The sequence below is a fragment of the Neoarius graeffei genome, chromosome 14, assembly GCF_027579695.1.
Source record: "Neoarius graeffei isolate fNeoGra1 chromosome 14, fNeoGra1.pri, whole genome shotgun sequence".
Classification (NCBI taxonomy): domain Eukaryota; kingdom Metazoa; phylum Chordata; class Actinopteri; order Siluriformes; family Ariidae; genus Neoarius; species Neoarius graeffei.
In genome coordinates this window covers 56,070,932-56,084,714 of record NC_083582.1, presented here as the reverse complement: position 1 = coordinate 56,084,714, position 13,783 = coordinate 56,070,932, and the positions used below count along the sequence as shown (strand labels likewise).

Below are 13,783 nucleotides of genomic sequence, written 5' to 3'. Positions count from 1 at the left end.
AAGCTGGCCTGCTGATTTATTAGCACTGATAAAGGCCTTCTTCTCTGGAAGGTGAATTTGTTACTCCGCTCAACTCAGTGCTTTTTGGTTACTCCCACTCTCTGCATACGTTATGTTAATCAGTAGCCATTGCTAAGAATCTCCACTTTGAGACCATGAATCAACTTGCTTAATTTCAATAAATGAGTGAAAATATCTGTGTAAGCAAAGCGCTTGTGTTCACAGGTAAGACACATTATGGCGAAGAAGAATCTATTCTAAGCGAGAGTGCGAATTTTTTTTGTTTCTCCTACACCTTGGCGGTTACTTGTAAGAGGTAACAGGCAGGCATACTGCATATACTGTATGTTCTCTAGGGACAAAGGACCTAAGGATCCCATTTAAGTGGTCTTGCTTTGGGGATCATTAAGGAACGCAGCAGAATGAAAGTAAAACCTTAAGTTCCTCTAATGGGTGGAATGAAAGCAGGTTTTAATTGCTGTCTACAATGGCCATATTATTTCATTAAAACTAATTACCCTGTCAAGCAGGCCACGGCAGCTTCATTTCAGCACAACAGGGAAGAAATGGGCCTTCCAGGCACTGTGCAGCTCAATGGGATTGATCGAGGGCCTGGATCACTAATAAGGTTAAGAAGAGCTGCCTTTTATCCTTCCAGCTGTGGGGAGAGACGAGTACCAAATTTGTATGTGCATGCATCTGTGTCTTTATTGAAGGTGAGGAGGGGGTTTTGTCAACAAATTTAGAGCATGGCTCTAATCTTAACTGACTCCGCATGTGCTGGGAAAGAATAGCTAGTTTACTGGTGAACGTGCCAATTTCTGTTCAGCTTAGCTTGTTACAGGTCCTAGCCTCTATCCTCTTACACTTGTTCCTCCAAGCTCATTTTCCTCAGTCCAATTCAAATTTCAGAGCGAAATACAAACAATTGCTACTTGACACAAATATGTTCCATTTGTTCAAATTAAGGCAAATTAAGTCTGCCAGAAACAGCATCAAGTGTGTCCATTTGGATCTCAGTGTGAAGTCATTCGTGACCACAGCCATCACTCTTAACAAAATCTGTGGATGCTCAAGGTTGTAATCCACCCTAATGGGGTAACCAAGCTCTGAAATATTTCCCCAGTGAAGGCTCTCCCACACACCTTAGGTGAGTGCCCCCGCTGCAGACCCACCACAGTGGGCTTTCCACAATCACCTGATGGCAGACCGATTTCATAACCATACAGGTGAAATCAGGCTCACTCAGAGACTACAGTAAAGATTGTGGGCGGTTCTCATATTGTAAGAATTGGCAACTCCAGTCAGGCCATTTGGAGTAAATTAGCAAATATATCCACTATGAAAGGTGGAAGATACAGTGCATAAAAACAAGCCATCAGTGTATAATTCAATCTTTAACACTCTAAATACACAAAGCTACTAAACTAAGAAATTAGGAATAAGCAGGCATCATTATAAACACATTATACAAACACTTTAGTAACCTACAGAAACCATACGGTTCCAATCCTCTTCTCAGGCTCTGTAGATTGCAGTTAAAGTAGAGCCTGCCTGCGGGTGGCTAACTATTGGATTGAGTACTCAAACATCTGGGTGTCCACTAGGAATAACTTGCTTTCATCTAGGCTCTGGAATATCACTCTGTTAATTGGGCTTAATATGGAATTAGATGCAACACTGAGCTTTTCTCATTATTGTCATGATAGAACTTCAAAGTGCAGTTGGTGGCTGTCTTCACTGCCTGAGTAGTTACAGTTTAATGAAAGCTCCTCAGGCGCTAGATGCTTGGAGTCACAAAAAATACACAAGCTCTGGAGTGAGGAATCTGACATTTCAATCACGTTCCAGCAGCTCCTGTGTGGAATCGCCAAGGTGGTGCTTTAAACCCCATTTTATTCTCCAACATTAGGCCCACATATCCATTGGTGTAATTGCTTTGAATGTCTTTTTCTAATTATAAAATTAGGCTCAAATAAGGTTGGGTAATGAAGCCTGTTCAATTTTCATTCTTTGTTTGACTATGTCCCATGCCAATGTACTCATGTGAAAATAGAGTCATCAAATTAGAGGTTTGAGAATCTAAATTGAATTTTCATTCCTCTTGGATGAAAAGATCAAAAAAAGCCATCTCCTCACTAAAGCACAGGATTAAACCTTAAGATGAGATAAATTTATATTTTTGTATGGCTTTGATAGATTCTGCTGCTGGATGCCAAATGGTCGCTTCTAGCAAAATGGCTTACACTTTGATGAAGGTCTGAAAAAAAAAATTACATATCCTGATGAAAATAGAAGTCAGGAGATAGCTGGCGATGTGGCTGAAATTAGGCTCATTTTCTCGACCAAGAAAAGTCTAAATTTGGACCAAAATTGATTAAAAGTGTGAATCACATTCAATGCAGGACTAGATAAGAAACGGTTCAAAGTATAAAGAAATTGGGGTGGGTTTCCCGATAACGTTGCACTTTAGGGCTAAAGAGTGAGTTTAAAGATGCTCTTAAGCAAAGAAAGTTTTCTCTGTACATGGTTTTCCTGAACACACTCGTAAGAAGGTCTCTTAAGAGCAACTTTGCTAAGAGCTTCTTTGCAGCACACGTCCTCGCTAAAGGCATTAGTAGTTGCTAAGTCCAGTCAGTGAGGTCACATGGAGTTTGTTTTTAACCAAAAACCAATGAAATATAACATGCTTAAAACATGCTAATTGTTTCATCGTTAAATATTACATATATAATGTGGTAGTTAATAATTGAACCTATTTTACATTTTTGGACAATAACATTTTATTCCAAGCATGTTTTTTTAATTAAATGAACAAACATTCACACAAAAGAATGAGCAAATAATAAGCGAAATAATTCACTACAATGTTCTCCCTGTGCCTGCTCATTTCACTGTTTCCCAATCAAGAGCTTAAATGTCCTTTATAAATTGGCATGCAGCTGAGTGGGATTTAGCGTATGAAGGAGGTACAGTATAGTAACTATGGAGTCACCTGCCTCCTCCTCCCCAGACCACAGTGCCTCCCCACTCCCACCCCCATGGCCCCACTGCCTCCTCAGAGATACAGTTAGCATATCTGGGAACGTCCACAAAATGTCACATCCTTTCCTGTTGTGGGGGAAAACAGACCCTTTGCTACCATGCCGGAGAGTTGCTGTGCGGCTTTCTGCATGTTGAACAAACTGAAAAATCCAGAATTGAAATTGTTTAGAATTCTGAATCAAGCAACGGAACCAAATCAAAGATTTGGTCATGAGCTTTGGGTAATGACCGAAAGAACAAGATCACGGATACAAGCGGCCGAAATGAGTTTCCTTCGCAGGGTGGCTGGGCGCTCCCTTAGAGATAGGGTGAGAAGCACAGTCACTCGGGAGGAGCTCGGAGTAGAGCCGCTGCTCCTCCACATCGAGAGGAATCAGCTGAGGTGGCTCGGGCATCTTTTTCGGATGCCTCCTGGACGCCTCCCTGGGGAGGTGTTCCAGGCATGTCCCCCCGGGAAGAGGCCCCGGGGAAGACCCAGGACATGCTGGAGGGACTATGTCTCTCGGCTGGCCTGGGAACGCCTCGGTGGCCAGGTGTCTGGGGAAAGGGAAGTTTGGGCTTCCATGCTTAGACTGCTGCCTCCGCGACCCGGTCCCGGATAAGCGGAAGAAGACGAGACGAGACCAAATCAAAGAACACGGTGGTTGCAAGCCATCCAGCGCCAAGATGAATTCGGTCGCTTGTGGAATCCAGCATGCAAGCATGTTTATGTGTGTATTCGGCACTTCATTACAGCTGATGCTAACCAAGTTCGTTTTGTCCAAACAGTGTTAGATTTTTTTCAGGAACTACCCTGATTAGCATAAGCTTACCAACCTGAGTAATTTCGCAACACATTTTACAGCAACAACATGACACTGGTAGCTTCCTAGCTCCCTCCATTTAAAATGTACTGCCTGAGCTCATCTGCTCATTACCATTTTTTAAACTGTCTTGTTGTAGATTTAAAAAAGGATGATACAACTCACCCGGACTACACACCCTTGCTCTTCCTCAATAGAGAAACACACACTTCAACAGCCACAAAATTAAGATGGCTGGAAAGTAGGATGAAATGTGAACGTGTGCAGTGTCAGTCTCAGCCTATAGCCCTCAGTTCCACTCCCACAGCCCAACCAGAAACCCCAGTGACTCCTCCAGCATCTCAGTCTCTTCCAGGAGAACTGGGCCAACCAGACTGAACATGGTTTAAAAGAACAGCACGGCTTAGAAGAACAGCAGCTTATTGAGATGTACAATTTAAAGAGAGAGCGGGATGAGGCCAAGAAGGAGTGGGATGAAGCTGTCAGGCAACTTGAAAAGCCGAAATTTCTAGCAGACTGTGTTAGAGGCAATGACATTAAATGACATTAATTTGCACTGCGTGTAAATCCCTGTGTGATCAGCACATCGTCAAAACATGGCGAGTAACGTTAGCGCTGCTGCTGTCTCGAAACTGTGTATGGATGAATGGAATTCACTAAAACATGCTCATCCATTTCATCGTTGCATACATAGCTATATGGTGATGTTCTTATGATTAGTTTACTTAATAATATAAATTATGGTTAGTTTGCTTAATCATACCTGTGGGAGCCTAAATAAGGTAAATAGTGTAAGCAGGCAATTCAATCCAACTCTGGTTAGTTTTTGGATGTGTCTTTCTCTTTCAACTGACAGTCAGCCCTCTGTGTAAGACATGACACATTTGGAGCTTAAAAAACGTGCTTTCCCCATAGACATTATTACTTTTCCAGGAGGGGGGAAAGGATTGTTTTACCCCCATGCTGACTCTGCCCCCAAACTATGACTAGACCCCAACTGTATCTAACCTCTGGACCCTCTCAGCTGACCGCTTTCCATGCTGCAGCCAGCCGGAGTCTAGCTGGCTGAGAGTGCCAGTACAGCCGGGAGCTGTTCCAGTTACTCCGAGACCTGCATGACCAAAGGAAGCAGCACCATCAGGAGTGGATGGGCCTTAAATAGGCAAAACTAGATCTGCTGGCCAGGCAAGTGGGGCTTTGGAGTGGATTCGCTGGAGTGCACTCATGTTTATTTTAACTGTTATTTACAATGCTAAGTTGGCAATGTTTTGCCCATACATGTATACTGAGTGTGTGTGTGTGTGTGTGTGTGTGTGTGTGTGTGTGTTAACCCTGATTCCAAAAAAGTTGGGACAAAGTACAAATTGTAACTAAAAACGGAATGCAATAATTTACAAATCTCAAAAACTGATATTGTATTCACAATAGAACATAGACAACATATCACATGTCGAAAGTGAGACATTTTGAAATTTCATGCCAAATATTGGCTCATTTGAAATTTCATGACAGCAACACATCTCAAAAAAGTTGGGACAGGGGCAATAAGAGGCTGGAAAAGTTAAAGGTACAAAAAAGGAACAGCTGGAGGACCAAATTGCAACTCATTAGGTCAATTGGCAATAGGTCATTAACATGACTGGGTATAAAAAGAGCATCTTGGAATGGCAGCGGCTCTCAGAAGTAAAGATGGGAAGAGGATCACCAATCCCCCTAATTCTGCACCGACAAACAGTGGAGCAATATCAGAAAGGAGTTCGACAGTGTAAAATTGCAAAGAGTTTGAACATATCATCATCTACAGTGCATAATATCATCAAAAGATTCAGAGAATCTGGAAGAATCTCTGTGCGTAAGGGTCAAGGCCGGAAAACCATACTGGGTGCCCGTGATCTTCGGGCCCTTAGACGGCACTGCATCACATACAGGCATGCTTCTGTATTGGAAAACACAAAATGGGCTCAGGAATATTTCCAGAGAACATTATCTGTGAACACAATTCACCGTGCCATCCGCCGTTGCCAGCTAAAACTCTATAGTTCAAAGAAGAAGCCGTATCTAAACATGATCCAGAAGTGCAGACATCTTCTCTGGGCCAAGGCTCATTTAAAATGGACTGTGGCAAAGTGGAAAACTGTTCTGTGGTCAGACGAATCAAAATTTGAAGTTCTTTATGGAAATCAGGGACACCGTGTCATTCGGACTAAAGAGGAGAAGGATGACCCAAGTTGTTATCAGCGCTCAGTTCAGAAGCCTGCATCTCTGATGGCATGGGGTTGCATTAGTGCGTGTGGCATGGGCAGCTTACACATCTGGAAAGACACCATCAATGCTGAAAGGTATATCCAGGTTCTAGAGCAACATATGCTCCCATCCAGATGACGTCTCTTTCAGGGAAGACCTTGCATTTTCCAACATGACAATGCCAAACCACATACTGCATCAATTACAGCATCATGGCTGTGTAGAAGAAGGGTCTGGGTACTGAACTGGCCAGACTGCAGTCCAGATCTTTCACCCATAGAAAACATTTGGCGCATCATAAAACGGAAGAGACGACAAAAAAGACCTAAGACAGTTGAGCAACTAGAATCCTACATTAGACAAGAATGGGTTAACATTCCTATCCCTAAACTTGAGCAACTTGTCTCCTCAGTCCCCAGACGTTTACAGACTGTTGTAAAGAGAAAAGGGGATGTCTCACAGTGGTAAACATGGCCTTGTCCCAACTTTTTTGAGATGTGTTGTTGTCATGAAATTTAAAATCACCTAATTTTTCTCTTTAAATGATACATTTTCTCAGTTTAAACATTTGATATGTCATCTATGTTCTATTCTGAATAAAATATGGAATTTTGAAACTTCCACATCATTGCATTCCGTTTTTATTTACAATTTGTACTTTGTCCCAACTTTTTTGGAATCGGGGGTGTGTGTGTGTACACACACACACACACACACACACACACACACACACACACACGTATACATTCACTGGACATGAGCAATTGCATGCTCTGATTGGCTATTCTACTACTTGGCTATCAGTTCATATACCATGAGTAGAGAAAAACAAAATGGTGGAGCGTGTTGCTGAACCAACCAAGGACAAAATAAAAACTCTTCTTGAAAACAAAACACCAAAAATACAAAAAAAAAATATGCAACAAAATATGGAATGAAAGTCTTTAATGGTAAGAATGTATCTTTTTTTATTTTTCAATAATTATTATTCTAGCAATTTTCACAAATTGCTACTGTCATTTTGCCGGTTTATTTACATTCTTCATCTTTAAGCATTAAAATTTGTTGATTTTTTTTTTTAGACTGGATCAAAAGCTCAAAGAAGTTTGAGAATTACATCACTGAAATCTCCAAAGAAGAATTAAATAAATGTCTAAAGCTATTCTATACCTCAGCACGACAGCAAGATGGCACTTTCTACAACCCCCCCCCCCCAAAAAAAAAAAAAAATCAACAACAAAAAAACCCAACACTAAAGTCAATTCGTGCAGCCATCAATAGGTTTTTAAGAAGTCCGCCTAAGCGGAAATGATCGTCGGCTATCAGATCATGCATGACTCGATTTCGTGGAATAATTGTTTATATATATATGAGAATCATTTGCCTACTAATGGAGTTAAATTTGATTAAAACGTGGCAAAAATATCAATGTGACATTACCATATTTTATTTATTTATTTTTATTATTAATATATTCATATACAGTACAATTATACAAAACAATTATCATACAATTATACAAAAAATTAGAATTCAAATATAACACCGAATTTAAAATCAAGTGAAAAACCAAAATTAACAGTAAGGAATAATGTGTATATGGAGATATTTATTAATGTGTATATTGAGATATTATATGGAGATATTTATATTTCAGAGATTCACCCTGCGCACACACTTCTTTTAATGCAATACATTAGAGAAAGCCCACAATCTATCCATTTACATTCTTACATAGGACAAATATGGCGTATTGCATAATGGTCTGGAGTCGAGGTGTGGTGGGTCGTGGGGGGCGGGGGAGGCTGCTGGGGGCCCTGGGCCATGGACCGTGGGCTGGCTAACACACAGGGCCTTCCCTCTGCCATCTCATTGTGGTATATCTTGTGTGGGGGTGGGACGACACCGTGGCCATACTTGGGTGCCCAGGCAATCTGTATAATCAGTCAGTTAATCAAATTATTCCTATTCTTATCCCTATTCTTATTCCTCTTATTATTAACCTACATAAAGATAATAATACTCATTTCCTCTGAAACCCTCCTTCTCTGCGATCCAGCCTCCATCTCCCTGGCCCAACAGTAAGTCAGTACTACTCCTTATATACACACACACACACACACACACACACACGGACATCTCCATATTTTATTTAATACATGTCATTTCATAACATATTGAAATATATTCATAATGTTTTGCATATATTTATTTAATAATTAACTTGATGTACTTACAGTGCACAAGAAAAATCATTTAACACCAGCAGCAGATTCAACACCAGTTTCCACTCATTGATTATGAGTCCCTTGGAGGCGCATACACATTCTGTGTATTCAGCAGCGAGATGTTTTTTGTTGTGAAAGAGTGATCCAGGCCCATCATAAGTTAAGAGCAAACTAAAGTATTACGTTGGTTATGATGTTGTTTGGGAAAACTACGTTAGCTTAACAGTGGTTCTTAAGAGGCAGTTAAAGACACTCTTAGCGTTAAGAGTCTTTCAGGAAACCCAGCCCTGTTTCGTCATTCTAACGGACTTACAGTGTAAGATATACAACCCTGATTCCAAAAAAGTTGGGACAAAGTACAAATTGTAAATAAAAACGGAATGCAATGATGTGGAAGTTTCAAAATTCCATATTTTATTCAGAATAGAACATAGATGACATATCAAATGTTTAAACTGAGAAAATGTATCATTTAAAGAGAAAAATTAGGTGATTTTAAATTTCATGACAACAACACATCTCAAAAAAGTTGGGACAAGGCCATGTTTACCACTGTGAGACATCCCCTTTTCTCTTTACAACGGTCTGTAAACGTCTGGGGACTGAGGAGACAAGTTGCTCAAGTTTAGGAATAGGAATGTTAACCCATTCTTGTCTAACATAGGATTCTAGTTGCTCAACTGTCTTAGGTCTTTTTTGTCGTATCTTCCGTTTTATGATGCACCAAATGTTTTCTATGGGTGAAAGATCTGGACTGCAGGCTGGCCAGTTCAGTACCCGGACTCTTCTTCTACGCAGCCATGATGCTGTAATTGATGCAGTATGTGGTTTGGCATTGTCATGTTGGAAAATGCAAGGTCTTCCCTGAAAGAGACGTCGTCTGGATGGCAGCATATGTTGCTCTAGAACCTGGATATACCTTTCAGCATTGATGGTGTCTTTCCAGATGTGTAAGCTGCCCATGCCACACACACTAATGCAACCCCATACCATCAGAGATGCAGGCTTCTGAACTGAACACTGATAACAACTTGGGTCGTCCTTCTCCTCTTTAGTCCGAATGACACGGTGTCCCTGATTTCCATAAAGAACTTCAAATTTTGATTCGTCTGACCACAGAACAGTTTTTCACTTTGCCACAGTCCATTTTAAATGAGCCTTGGCCCAGAGAAGATGTCTGCACTTCTGGATCATGTTTAGATACGGCTTCTTCTTTGAACTATAGAGTTTTAGCTGGCAACGGCGGATGGCACGGTGAATTGTGTTCACAGATAATGTTCTCTGGAAATATTCCTGAGCCCATTTTGTGATTTCCAATACAGAAGCATGCCTGTATGTGATGCAGTGCTATCTAAGGGCCCGAAGATCACGGGCACCCAGTATGGTTTTCCGGCCTTGACCCTTACGCACAGAGATTCTTCCAGATTCTCTTAATCTTTTGATGATATTATGCACTGTAGATGATGATATGTTCAAACTCTTTGCAATTTTACACTGTCAAACTCGTTTCTGATATTGCTCCACTATTTGTCGGTGCAGAATTAGGGGGATTGGTGATCCTCTTCCCATCTTTACTTCTGAGAGCTGCTGCCACTCCAAGATGCTCTTTTTATACCCAGTCATGTTAATGACCTATTGCCAATTGACCTAATGAGTTGCAATTTGGTCCTCCAGCTGTTCCTTTTTTGTACCTTTAACTTTTCCAGCCTCTTATTGCCCCTGTCCCAACTTTTTTGAGATGTCTTGCTGTCATGAAATTTCAAATGAGCCAATATTTGGCATGAAATTTCAAAATGTCTCACTTTCGACATGTGATATGTTGTCTATGTTGTATTGTGAATACAATATCAGTTTTTGAGATTTGTAAATTATTGCATTCCGTTTTTATTTACAATTTGTACTTTGTCCCAACTTTTTTGGAATCGGGGTTGTAAAATAGTCTTAACATTCTATTTAGAATTAACTTAACAGCAGTGGGACACCTGAGGGGACCCCCCCCAGACCTTTCAGTCTGAACAGACATCTCACTGAAGAACTGTGTGAGTTTTTGGTGGTTTTAATAATTTTAAGAAACCCATGGCCCTGCACTGCTGTTTTTCTCTCCACTGGTCTGTCCAAAACTCTTCCAGCCTCCAAGGTTTCTGTGTTCATGTAGAATGCTAGAGTGATGCACCATGACTATCTATGCCATCCATTCCCACTAGTCTATCGATGACATGCAATAATTGTGCCCTTGGGTCCTTGCAAGATTTCACAGCAAGTGTTGCAACAGCTCTTACACACACACAGGAGCTGTCAGCAAACAAGCAGCTAATGAGAATCCAACTCTCACTTTTTAAGTACACTGAAAAGTCTCCGCTGGAGGAGACCCTGCTCCTCACATCAATACTGGGCAGAGGAGAAGAGAAGAGAAGTGAAGAAGACCATCTCTCTAAGAGAGAACAAAGAGGGAACAGATGTTCTCCAAGCTCAGCACTCACTGTGAATCCACAGCGCTTCATCAGATTAAAAATGCTACTGTCGCTTATACTTTGCCTTAAGTAAACACTAGCTCCAACTCTTAACAAGCTAAGACTAACAGCAATATGCTTTTTTGTATCCTCCCAGTCATGTTTGTAGTTTCCAGTAACAAGCTGCCAGTACGCAGGAGCTGAATGCTAGTAATTTAAAGTCAAACTATATCTTTCTCTGTCTTAGAGAGACACATATGAGTATTAAAAAAGCATATTCATTCAAAGGGTTCTATAAAACTGTAAGACATGCATGCATAGACTATGTTGACTGTCTCACACGCATATGGTACAACACAACCTTCTATCATGTCCATAAACATCTATACCTTTCTGCAAGTGATTTATTATGTGTATTTTTAAATGTCCATACTGGCTATATTGTATTATTCTATCCACATTCACTGGATATGAGCAATTGTGCACTCTGATTGGCTACTCTACTACTAGGATATCAGCTCATATACCATGAGTAGAGAAAAACAAAATGGCAGAGTGTGTTTCTGAACCAACCGAGGACGAAATAAAAACTCTAGTCAAAAACAAAACTCCCAAAAATACAAAAAGAAAAGCAACAAAATATGGAATAAAAGTATTTGATGGTAAAACGTATATTTTTTTATTTTTCAATAATTATTATAGCGTTTTTCACAAATTACTACTGTCATTTCACCGGTTTGTTTACAATCTAAGCAAAATTATTTTGTCAGACGTTTTGTATAAGCTTTTTATTTATCGAATTTGAAAAAAAAAATAGAAATGCCTTGTTTCTCAAAATCCAGTGAATGTGGATAGAATAAAACAGTTATTCCATTCAATCTCGTTGTACATGGCTTATAGCTATCAGCTCATGTATGACTCAGTTTCATGGAATAACTGTTAATTATATCCCTGATCAAAAAGGTCCTGTGCAGGGATTGGCCAAGGATGGCTCATGTGACATAAAATGGTTCCATCATTGATTAAGCAATGTATCTCGTGACATCAAAAATAAAATAAAAAAATGGATGTGGTGTGAGTCAGTCATGGTATATCCTGGATATACCATGAACTGACATCACATTTTCAAGCTATATGACTCACTTGAGTCACAGCTATGGCTTTGTGAGAATTTCTATGTGTAAATATGTTCTGGTTTGTTGGAATGTTTTGCCATTTGGATTTTCTAGATTTTTGTGCTCAGGTACAGTTTGGAACTTTGGAAAGTCTTTTTCAATTTGGATATTTTGACACTTGCATAGTGGAGAGGAACAAAGACGGTGAGATAGACCTCTAATTTTTTTCAGATTTATTTCTAATTCTTTGTAGTTAACACTTTTAGCTTGGAATTTTGTTGATGAGGGATATTTAACAGTTATTCCATGAAATCGAGTTGTACATGAGCTGATAGCCGAGGAGGCATGTGGCGCTGAGTCAGCTATAAGCCATGTACGACGAGAGTGAATGGAATAACTGTTTTATTCTATCCACATTCCCTGGATTTTGAGAAACAGAACATTTTTATTTTTTTGTAAATTCAATAAATAAAAACTTCATACAAAACACCCGACAAAATAATTTCCACTTAGACTGTAAACAAACCGGCGAAATAACAGTAGCAATTTGTGAAAAATGTGATAATAATAATTCTTGAAAAATAAAAAATATGTTCTTACCATCAAATACTTTTATTCCATATTTTGTTGCTTTTTTTGTATTTTCGGGGGTTTTGTTTTCGAGCAGAGTTTTTATTTCGTTCTCAGTTGGTTCAGTAACACGAGCCGCCATTTTCTTCTTCTTTTTTTTTTTGGCGATTGGCAAACCAACTTAAAGATGCATTACTACCACCGACTGGGCTGGAGTGTGAAGCAAGAGATATTGGGGGGTGGTTGGGGGGGGGAACGACGACTATCTTCTTTTAGCTCTTTATGTTTCTTTTAAATACTTGATAACAAAGTGATATATCTGACTTGATGTGCGCTGCCATTTTGTTTTTCTCTACTCATGGTATATGAGCTGATATCCTAGTAGTAGAGTAGCCAATCAGAGCGTGTGATTGCTCATTTTCAGTGAATGTGGATCGAATAAAAATAAAATATACCATGCACTGAGAGGCACCGGTAATTGTGGATTCTCTTCGGTGACTGGCATAGTGCTATTTTCTTTGGTGCTGCGCCCTTTACAAAATAGTACTGTGCCAGTCATCTAAAAGAATCCATAATTTCAACCAGAGCCTCTCAGCGCATGGTATATTTGATTACTGTTGGCCACTGTGCAGGATATTTTCCAAATGGAGAAGTTCTTTGAATTCTTTGCCGGATTTGATAACTTTGTTACGTACTCTCTTTATATTTGGTATGAAACCTTGGAAAAGAAATAGATTTTCTGTTCTGATGAAAACCAGCAGGTTTTACTGGCTGTACTGTGGCTTTAATTTGCCAGTTAGCTTAGTAACTTATGAGGTATCTATCATGTACTGTTCAATGCCACACACCTTCAGTAAGAGAAGGTAATGTATTAATATAACTATATCCATTTTATGTGCCTGTTTTATGTTCCATCTTAAAGCAGTAATTTTCGAGATGATACGCAGCCTTACTTTCCCAGCTAGTTTGCCAGTTTACTGTGCTCTAAAGCAATGCCCTGTGGTTGTACAAAATACATGCAAAAGCACACATTTCAGGTTATTTGCAGATTCAGTCAGATATCCACAGTTACTATAGGAGAATGGTCTTGATTATATGGTTTTTAAAATTCCTGTAAATATTTATATTCCAGTTATCTGCTCTAGTCATAGTTTTCTCAATATTAACCCAAGGACAATCTATATCACTGATGTGAAGGATAACTTTTACAGCGAACTCAAAAGTGAAGTACATTGGTCTGGGGGGAATATTCGGATGGCTGACCTGATTATTTTTAGATGGGATAATTGAAGCCTATCCTTGTCAAAATGTCGAAGTTGTTCTGCCTT

At 39.8% G+C, this 13,783-nt stretch overlaps 1 protein-coding gene across 1 annotated transcript in view; it reads right to left on the bottom strand.

Annotated features, from left to right (window-relative positions):
• Positions 1 to 13,783, bottom strand: part of rbfox3a (RNA binding fox-1 homolog 3a) — a 162,927-nt gene that overhangs the window by 28,663 nt on the left and 120,481 nt on the right. The gene's annotated exons all lie outside the window — the stretch shown is intronic.